The 8,897-nt window shown below is 42.8% G+C and overlaps 1 long non-coding RNA gene across 1 annotated transcript; it reads right to left on the bottom strand.

Moving 5' to 3' along the window:
• Nucleotides 1–3,607: 3,607 nt before the first annotated feature.
• Nucleotides 3,608–8,519, bottom strand: LOC123611455. The gene is made up of 2 exons (XR_006718679.1): nt 7,896–8,519; nt 3,608–5,589 (listed from the first exon to the last, which is right to left on the bottom strand). It is a non-coding gene; the product is annotated as an uncharacterized LOC123611455 (long non-coding RNA).
• Nucleotides 8,520–8,897: the final 378 nt, after the last annotated feature.

Here is an 8,897-nt window from a genome sequence, read left to right as displayed (position 1 = left end):
GTTCAACAGAAATGAATTAGATAGCACTTTGCATAGTCTGCCATAAAGTAGGCACTTAATAAGAATTTTCTTCATTCTCTCTGAGGAAGCAATCGTGGCCTCCCATGGTATGATGGAGGCCTCTCTTTAGTCAGGTCGCCTGGCCCTGCCTCAGAAGGGTGGGGTGAGTGTGGTTTAGTGAGCTGTTTCAAGGTATATTGTTATCTGCTGGTTTATCTAACTTGTTTGCTATTGCATCCCTTTGTCTAGAATAGTGCCTGGCACATGGTGGATGGTCAATACAAGTGTTCAGTAGGCGAATTAATTTGTTTCTTTTATCATTAGGCTACTTTGAATGAAACCCTAGAAATACCATAATTTTCACCGAGACCATTTTTGTCACCTGGGGATCTATCTTCCTTTCAGTTAGTTTTTCACAAAGAACTGACACTTTCTTTTTTAAAAAAGGTTTTATTTATTTTTGAGAGAGAGTGAGAGACTGCAAGCAGGGGAGGAGCAGGGAGAGAGAGAGAGAGAGAGGGACAGAGAAAGAAAGAGACAGAGGATACGAAGTGGGCTCTGTGTTGACAGGAGCAAGCCCAATGCGGGGCTCAAACTTATGAACTGTGAGATCATGACCTGAGCTAATGGATGCTCAGTCGACTGAGCCACCCAGGAGCCCCAGAAGTGACACTTTCTATGGTCGGTACCAGGTCTCAGATCTCACATAACATTACATGTATTAATATATACCCCAACCAAAGTCTGCATTAAAAAATAAATATTTTACTGGTATATTAATAAAAAGATTTCTGCCTGATGTTTTAGAAATTACTGGCTACTGGAAACATACTTAATTTACTAGGATTTCTTTGCAATCATTATGCCTACTCAGGAGTTTTTGCAAGGTGAGCAAAACTCACTTACAAGTGGTTTTTTGATGTGATGAAATTTTTATGAATGCTAGACTCAACAATTAATGAGGTTAAAATAATATTGTATTTTGGCAATAAACATTTATTTATTTATATTTTGCTGGTTTCTTTTCATATTTGGGAGCCCGTGATTTTACATTCTGGCCTCAAACATTTTTGTAGATCTCTGAAGAACTTACAGGACACAGGCCCTGGACCTAGAGTGCCTGATGGAGAAGATGGTCTCATAGGATCATAGTCTCTGCACATTTGTAACTTATCAGGAGTGGGTCTAGGTGCTGTCTGAAAGAGGCAAAGGACATTTTAGGAGATTGTCTTTTAGCTCTGGCCTCCACTCCATTCAGCCCTGATTCTCCTTTTAATGTCTCATCCTCCCTACCTGCCCCATCTTCTTTTGATTTTCACTCTCTGCACTCATTGAAACCTGTTTGTTGCATCACCTGCCCTCAAGGCCACAATTCCTGACTAATTGGGCACAATTATCTGCATTATTTTTTTTAACGTTTTTTTTTTTTTTTAATTTATTTTTGAGACAGGGAGAGACAGAGCATGAACAGGGGAGGGTCAGAGAGAGAGGGAGACACAGAATCTGAAACAGGCTCCAGGCTCTGAGCTGTTAGCACAGAGCCCGACGCGGGGCTCGAACTCACGGACCGCGAGATCATGACCTGAGCCGAAGTCGGCCGCTTAACCGACTGAGCCACCCAGGCGCCCCAATGATCTGCATTATTAAATAGTTGCATTGCTGGGCTAAGTCATTCATTTTTGTACTCCTTCACAAAGGAGGGTTAGCAAATGTGAGTTGAAGGTAAGAAATGGTGGATGGGTTCTTTGCAGTAACTAGAAGGCAGCTTCCCTTCCCAGGTAACGTGGCTAGTTACAAGGCCTTCTGGTGAAGGTGCTCCTGTATGGAAATTCCTTCAGTGTCTCTCCTCCAGTCTTGTCCCTATTCAGAGATTGGACAATGGAATGAGGGGGAGAGGAATGAAGATCACACATCTGAGATCTGATTATACAACTGCCTTTTCAGTCTTGCCACTCAGATTATGCTTTGAGGATAAGTAGCATCTGTATCACCTGGGGGCTTGTTTGAAATACAGAACCCCAGGCTCCACCACAGGCCTGCTGAGTCAGAAGCTGCATTTGAACAGTCTCTAGGTAAGTTTGTGTGAACATTAAGGTTTGAGAAGCCCTGTACCAGACATCATCACCTGGATGTCCTTTAAGTACTCAGTGTCTACTAGTATGAATCGAACCCGCTCATCTGCCCCCACAACTTGTCTTGCTCCTGACGTTTCTTTCTTTATCTGGCTTTATGGGGTATCTTAAATATAATTTCATCATAGGACTTGTGTATTGTGTATTATGTTTTATTTTTACTGCATTCTCCCTGTTATATTATAAGCTTCTTGAAGACAGGTATTAAGTCTATTCAGTTTCTATCACCAGCAACTTTCAGTGAGACTGAGGCAAGCATTGACTTCTCTATACCTCAGTTTCCTCATCTGTAAAGTGCAGGGTCTTCATCTCAAAGAGTCCTTCCAACCCTAACATTCTGTGATTCCATGATGTGCCTAAAAGAATCAGAAGTGCGAGGTTGAAGCACCTTGAAAGTCACCTAACTCAACAACTTCCTTTCCCTATCTTGCCCCATGATACTCTTGGTAAAGGTAAACCCCTCAGCCACATCTGCCTCAAGTGATGGTCAAGCTTAAGCATAGCCATCTCTAGTAACAGAGAATTTAGGACCTCCGCATCAGTATATTCTATTTTCAGAAGACTCTACATTTTTAGAAACGTATTCTTATATTTTTGACACTTCATAGTTAAACTAAAAGAGAATGGATATTGGGATAAGATAGAACTGGTCTCCAGTTCCATGAGAGCCACTAACTAACCGTGTAAGTTGGACAGACTCTAAGATGACTTTGTGACCTCTGCCTTCTGGTGTTCATGTCCCTGTGTAATTCTCTTCCCTTGAGTATAGGTGAGTCCTGTGACATAGTTATAGCCAATAGAATACAATAGAATTACACTATGTGGCAAAGGTGATGTCACTCCCACAATTATATAAGATTCCATGTCCCTAACAGACTGTCTTGCTATCTCCAATGCTGGCTTTGAAGAAGCAAGCTGTCATTAATTTTATAGCCACAAGGAAACAAATTCTGCCATCAGCCTGAGGGAAATTGGAAGGGGAAACTTCTCCAGTCGAGCCTCTAGATGAGAACCCACCTCTGACTGACACCTTGATTTCAGCTTTGCAGTGGACCCAGTAGGCCTTTCTTGGCCTCTTGACTCTCAGAAGCTGTGCAATAATAAATATGTGTTGCTTTAAGCTGTTATTCATATTTCTTTCTTTTTTTTTTTTCAACGTTTATTTATTTTTGGGACAGAGAGAGACAGAGCATGAACAGGGGAGGGGCAGAGAGAGAGGGAGACACAGAATCGGAAACAGGCTCCAGGCTCTGAGCCATCAGCCCAGAGCCCGACGCGGGGCTCGAACTCCCGGACCGCGAGATCGTGACCTGGCTGAAGTCGGACGCTTAATCGACTGCGCCACCCAGGTGCCCCTGTTATTCATATTTCAAGAAGTGTGGAAGGGAGGGAGGTATCATGGCAGTAGTAGGGAAGTAGGGGTGGATCAATTATGTGACTTTGGGTGCAAGTGATAGAAGATTCAACTACTGACAGTGGATTGAATAATAAAGATGTTTAATATCCCATATAGGCAGTGAAACTAGACAGAAACCAGTCTTTAGGCTTGCTTTAGAAAGTAGTTCAGTGATGTCATCAATGATTTATGCCGTCTCCATCTTCTGTCTCTGTCATCTTCAGTGTGTGTCTTTGTCTCTCAGTTGCTTCCTCATGGTTGCAAGATGGCTGCAGTAGTTCCAGGCATCACCAAGCCCAGCGATGGAAAAGACACCTTATTTTTTCCTTCTTATGCATCTTTGGTTTTAAGATCCCACCCTCCCTCTTCCCTTCCTTCATATCTCATTGGCCGAAACTGTATTACATGCCACCCCTAAAATAACCAATGGGAAAGAGAAGAGACCATCATGTTGTGATTGGTTAATGAAAATTCTCTGGGGTAGAGGAGAACCAGGTCTCCTCTGAAGTACAAGTCTCCCTAATCCTTGAATCAACTCAGTGTTCTGTTAGCAGGGGAAATAGGGTATGAGATGGCAACTGATGACATCTGCGATAGGGTGGGTGATGCCTTTGGGTACTGAGGCCTAGCTCTGTTTCAAATCCAAGTCTGAAAGTGGCTACTGTTTCTTGGATGTAGACTGACCCTTTACAAATTCTCAGGCACTTTAACGGGTAGCTGTGGGTTTTATTGGTTGAAAGTGATTCTGGACATACTAGATTTCATCAGACCTAAGAAACCACACAGTATAAGATTCACCATTATTTTATGAACTTCTAAGATTAAAAAAGTGGTTTTAAACTCTGACATAATGTCCTAGAAGTAGTTGTATGTGGCCCTTGCATCTGTAACACTAGCCCTTTGCTACTCTGAAATTTCTTTCGTCTCTTCCAAGGGATTCTGCTGTTACTACTGCTTTCAGTTGCATTGTTGGTGTGGGGCAAATATAACTGCTTCATTTCTCGTGGATTTCTTCTTTTTTTAGGTCTTGAAAGCAGTTGGTTGTTGCTTTGGGAGAAAGTATGGAATTGCAGTTGTTCCTATAACAACAAATATTTGCTTCACAAATGTCAATTTACACCCCACTCCTCTGTTTCTTTATGCACACACAATAGCTCATTATTTGAATGCCAAAATGTAGGATAATCTTTTGAGAGACTTTTAAATGGCATTGAACCTCAACACCCGTCCTTGCAACCACATATTGAACTCAGCTGAAATTCAGATGACAATATAAACAGCTGTGACCAAGTTTGCCATGCAGAGGCAATGACAACTATACCATGATTGCCTTGATTCTGAGGCACATTTTGATTTGAAAGATGTTAAAACGTGGGAGGAAAAAGGCATGTCTTAGAATGGATGAAATATGGTACATCTAAATAGTGCAATAGTCTTTGGCTTAATCAAAACTATTGATGGCTTCATGTTCCTCATTAACGTCCAAGAGAGTGCAGGCTCTGCAATATACTAAAAATGCAGGGAAAAGCTGGTCAGTCGTGGCTTGAATGGTTCTAATTACATCGGAGAGATGTGGAGCAAGGCTCTTTGCTGAGCTGGCTGTTCAACATGAGTGGTCACCACCGGTGCTTATGATTTTCTCATTGCTAATTGGACAAATGCTTGTGTCGTCTGTCACTTCCTGAATCTGTTTTCTGCTTCACTGCACTTTTCACCAAGGCAATAAGATACTGCTAGAAATGAAGAGGTGTATGTGTGCACGGACACACACACACACACACACACACACACACACACACACGAATGACAGAGACAGACGAGAGAGGCAGAGAAAGAGACAGAGAGAGGAGCTTGCCAGTCTTGAGTTTAGTGAAGAAAATCCCTCGCTGTAAAAGGTTGGTTCCTGAAATGCTGAGATCCAGTCAGCCATGTGAAATCAGAGAGAAACCACAGCCCTTAGTGGGACTCTGTGGATGGGGCTTCTGGGCATAGTCTCCCTCAAGGGCCCTCTCTCGAGATGAGTGTGGGCTCCTGCTGTGCCTGCATCGAACGCTGCAAATCCTGGAAAACAAAACCAGGTTCAAGACCAGACTGCCCTGCGTGCAGATACAGGTTTCCAGAGGAAAAACAAAGAAAGAAGAAAAAAAAAAAAGTGTGAGAACCATCTTATCTGATGTCAAACAAGTGAACAGCACTTTCTTTTTTGATGATTTGCTGCAGAAAAGAACACTTTTTTGGCAAAACTCCACTCTGCCTTGAAGTTGGCTGTTCTTCAGAATCCTGGTCCCTGGCCCACCCACCCTGCATGACTATTTGCTGCGTTGCACGAACTATACTAAAATGGCAGCATGTGCTTGTCAGATGCAGGAAGGGAGGACTGGAGTCACAAACATCTCTCTGATCCCCATGGTCCCCTTTTGTCCCCAGCACAGGCAAGTTGAGGCTGAGGCAGTTGGTGATGTGATTTTAGTAAACCCCATCTTTCTTCATGCTTCTCCTAGCCCTGAAATCATTGCTTATTCTTCTAACGTTTGTGCTTTTTAAATTTTACCTCTTGCCTTGGTAGAGTGGAGGAAAAGAAAACTTCTTTCTTTTTTGCTAATAGTGTGTGGTATTAGACCACCACACATTAGTGAGAGGTTCGAATCTGATAGAATGAGGTTCAAAACCTGGCTCCTTCACATACTGATGTATTACCCAGGATGAGATTGTTAACCTCTATAAATCCAGGCCTGCTTATCTGAAAAATGAAGGTCATAATGCGAAACACCTCCCTGATTGTTTGAGGATGAAATGAGATTCCTCATGCACAGTCATGGCTGCCGGGCACCTGCTAAGTGTCCGAGAAATGGTAGCCAACACTGCTATGTTCTGTTTATGCATTTTGAGGGGGTTTAAGTTCATTATTAGCCTTTACGAATTCCATTACTGTCAACCCCTATGTTCCCAAAGGGAGGATCTGGCCCCTGACCTTGTTTGGTTCTCACAACACTCTTTCCGCGGGCGATTGATTGCACCTCCCTTCATCTTGTGTCTTCTAGTTCTGTGTTTCTCCTGTTGGTCAAGCCTCTCTTCCCAGCCCCAGATGTCCCCAGTCTCTGGCTGGCAAGACCCAGCTTGCAACTAATACTGAAACTGAACTCAGTGTCTTCTCCCCAAATGTGCTTTTCCTCTGAGGTTTCTCTCTCACACTGGCTCCCAGGTGCCCCACACAGAACTGCAGCTCATCCCAGCCCCTCTTTCTCTCTGACTCTTCACTTCCAGGGATTCACCAACACTCCTCTGCCCCCTATGCTCCGTCCCCTCATTCCTGTCCCAGTGCCCGTGGACTTCTGTAGTTTTACTGTAATAAGCATTCCTAACAGGCCTTGTTTCCATTTTCTCCATCTACCAATCCATCCTTCCCTCTGTTGCTCTTATCTATTTACATTCCTCTTTAAAAACCTTTTGTGGTTCCACGTCATCCTCAGTGTAAAATCCAAACTCCTTAACAGGGCCTGCAAAACCCTTCCTGATTCATTCCACCCCTCTTGTTCCTACAAAGGGACTTTTCCCTTTGTTTTCAAATTCCTCACACTCCAGCCATATGGGAATGCTTGGAACACTCTTCCTTTTTTTTTTTTTAAGTTTATTTATTTATTTTGAGAGAGAGACAGAGACTGTGTGTGCATGCTTGCCTGAGAGCGGGGGAGAGCCAGAGGGAGAGAGAATCTTAAGCAGGCTCCATCCAAGCCCAGCACAGAGCCCGACATGGGGCTCGACTCCATGAACCCTGAGAGCATGACCTGAGCTGAAACTAAGAATCGGACACTCAGACTCAGCCACCCAGGCACCCCTTGAATACTTTTTCTGATCAATGGGAATCTCCTGAACTTTGCATAAATTCTTCCCTCAGTCTGGAATGCAATCTTCCTAATTTTTTCTTTGGGTTATTAATTTCATTGGGTGATTCATTTCAGCTCAGTTGACTCCCATAAAGCCCTTCCTGACTGTACTCTCAAATATGGGTTAGGTTCCCTTCCATTGCACTTCATTCCTTATGCATTCCTTAATCGTAACTCTTACCACACTCCTTAAATGAAGGGAATTTATTTTTAAGCTCTGTATCCACCATACTTAGCATTAAGCCTAGCACATGATAGAAATACAGTATGTTTTCTGAAAGAGTGAATAGAAGAAGGAAGGAAGGAATAGATCATTTTGATGGTAATAAATCTAGAAAGTACACGGTCCTCTGAGACTCGATGCAACATCTCAGTACTTGCCACAGCAGACTTTATATTGGGATATAAATTGCCTGTGTTCCCTCTCAGTTGTCTGCACATGAACAGAACCCCACTGTGCTCTCCAGAATCAAATACCATTACCTTCTAGGGCCAGGTTCCGGGCGTGGGAGGAATGAATCAGCCGGCTCGCAAGTTCTGTCCTTCTGACAATGGAGGTCACATAAAGAGTTTAAGTCCACCTTCTCAGCCACTTGACCTAGGAGTACTGAAGACTCTGAGAGAATAAATGCCAAGATGCATCAGTACATCAGTCCTGATTCCGGCCTTTCTCATTGGATACTGTTCAGTTTTTATTTTCAAGCGGCCTTCTAATGGTTAATAACCTCTCTTCCGTCTCACTTTCTATCATTATTTCCTGTTTCTCTGTAACAAAAGAGAGATTTTGACAACACATGAATATATCTGTAGATCTGGGGTGCTCTTTCAAAGCTTGTGGGTTTTTATGTTTTTCATCAGATTGTCGAGACTTCTGAATCTCTAATTTACCCTGAATGTATGCCAGTTCTGAGCGGCTCTGATCAACTTAATTTTCAAAGCGTTTATCTTCCACACACGGAAGGGGTTTGAACAGTTCCTTTACTGGTCTGTGCACTTTTGGTACTTTTGTCCCTTATTTCTGGGAATAGTGGACTAAAGGACTAGGGAGCCGGCAAAGTTGGAATTTATTAGGAGGACTTGCCCCTCTCTAGATCATTAACAACTTCTATGAAAAAGAAGTCATTAAACGAAAAACTTCCTGGTTTTGTTGTTGTTGTTGTTCAGCCATTATAGATCAAAAGCTGATTTCAGATGAGGGCTAATGCCTTTTATTTCTATATAAAGGATCTTTTAAGTGCCAAGAAGGCCATGCCCATTCCTCAAGCGGGTAAACTTGACAAGGGAGGTTACTAGATTGATCCAAGGTCACACAGCAAGTTAAGTGTCAGAGTCTGGGAAGAATAAACACCCAGGCCCTGACATGCTGTCACTGCAAAATTTTGCCAAGTGTACCCTAATGGTCTGATATTTTATAGCTTAGGTGACAAACTTCCTTTATCAGTCACTGTCTTCCTTTGTGACTAGACAGTTTTTTTTTTTTTTTTT

This window comes from Leopardus geoffroyi, chromosome C2 (assembly GCF_018350155.1).
Source record: "Leopardus geoffroyi isolate Oge1 chromosome C2, O.geoffroyi_Oge1_pat1.0, whole genome shotgun sequence".
Taxonomy (NCBI): domain Eukaryota; kingdom Metazoa; phylum Chordata; class Mammalia; order Carnivora; family Felidae; genus Leopardus; species Leopardus geoffroyi.
Note: the sequence above shows the minus strand (reverse complement) of the source record. Positions and strands in the feature narration are given on the sequence as shown.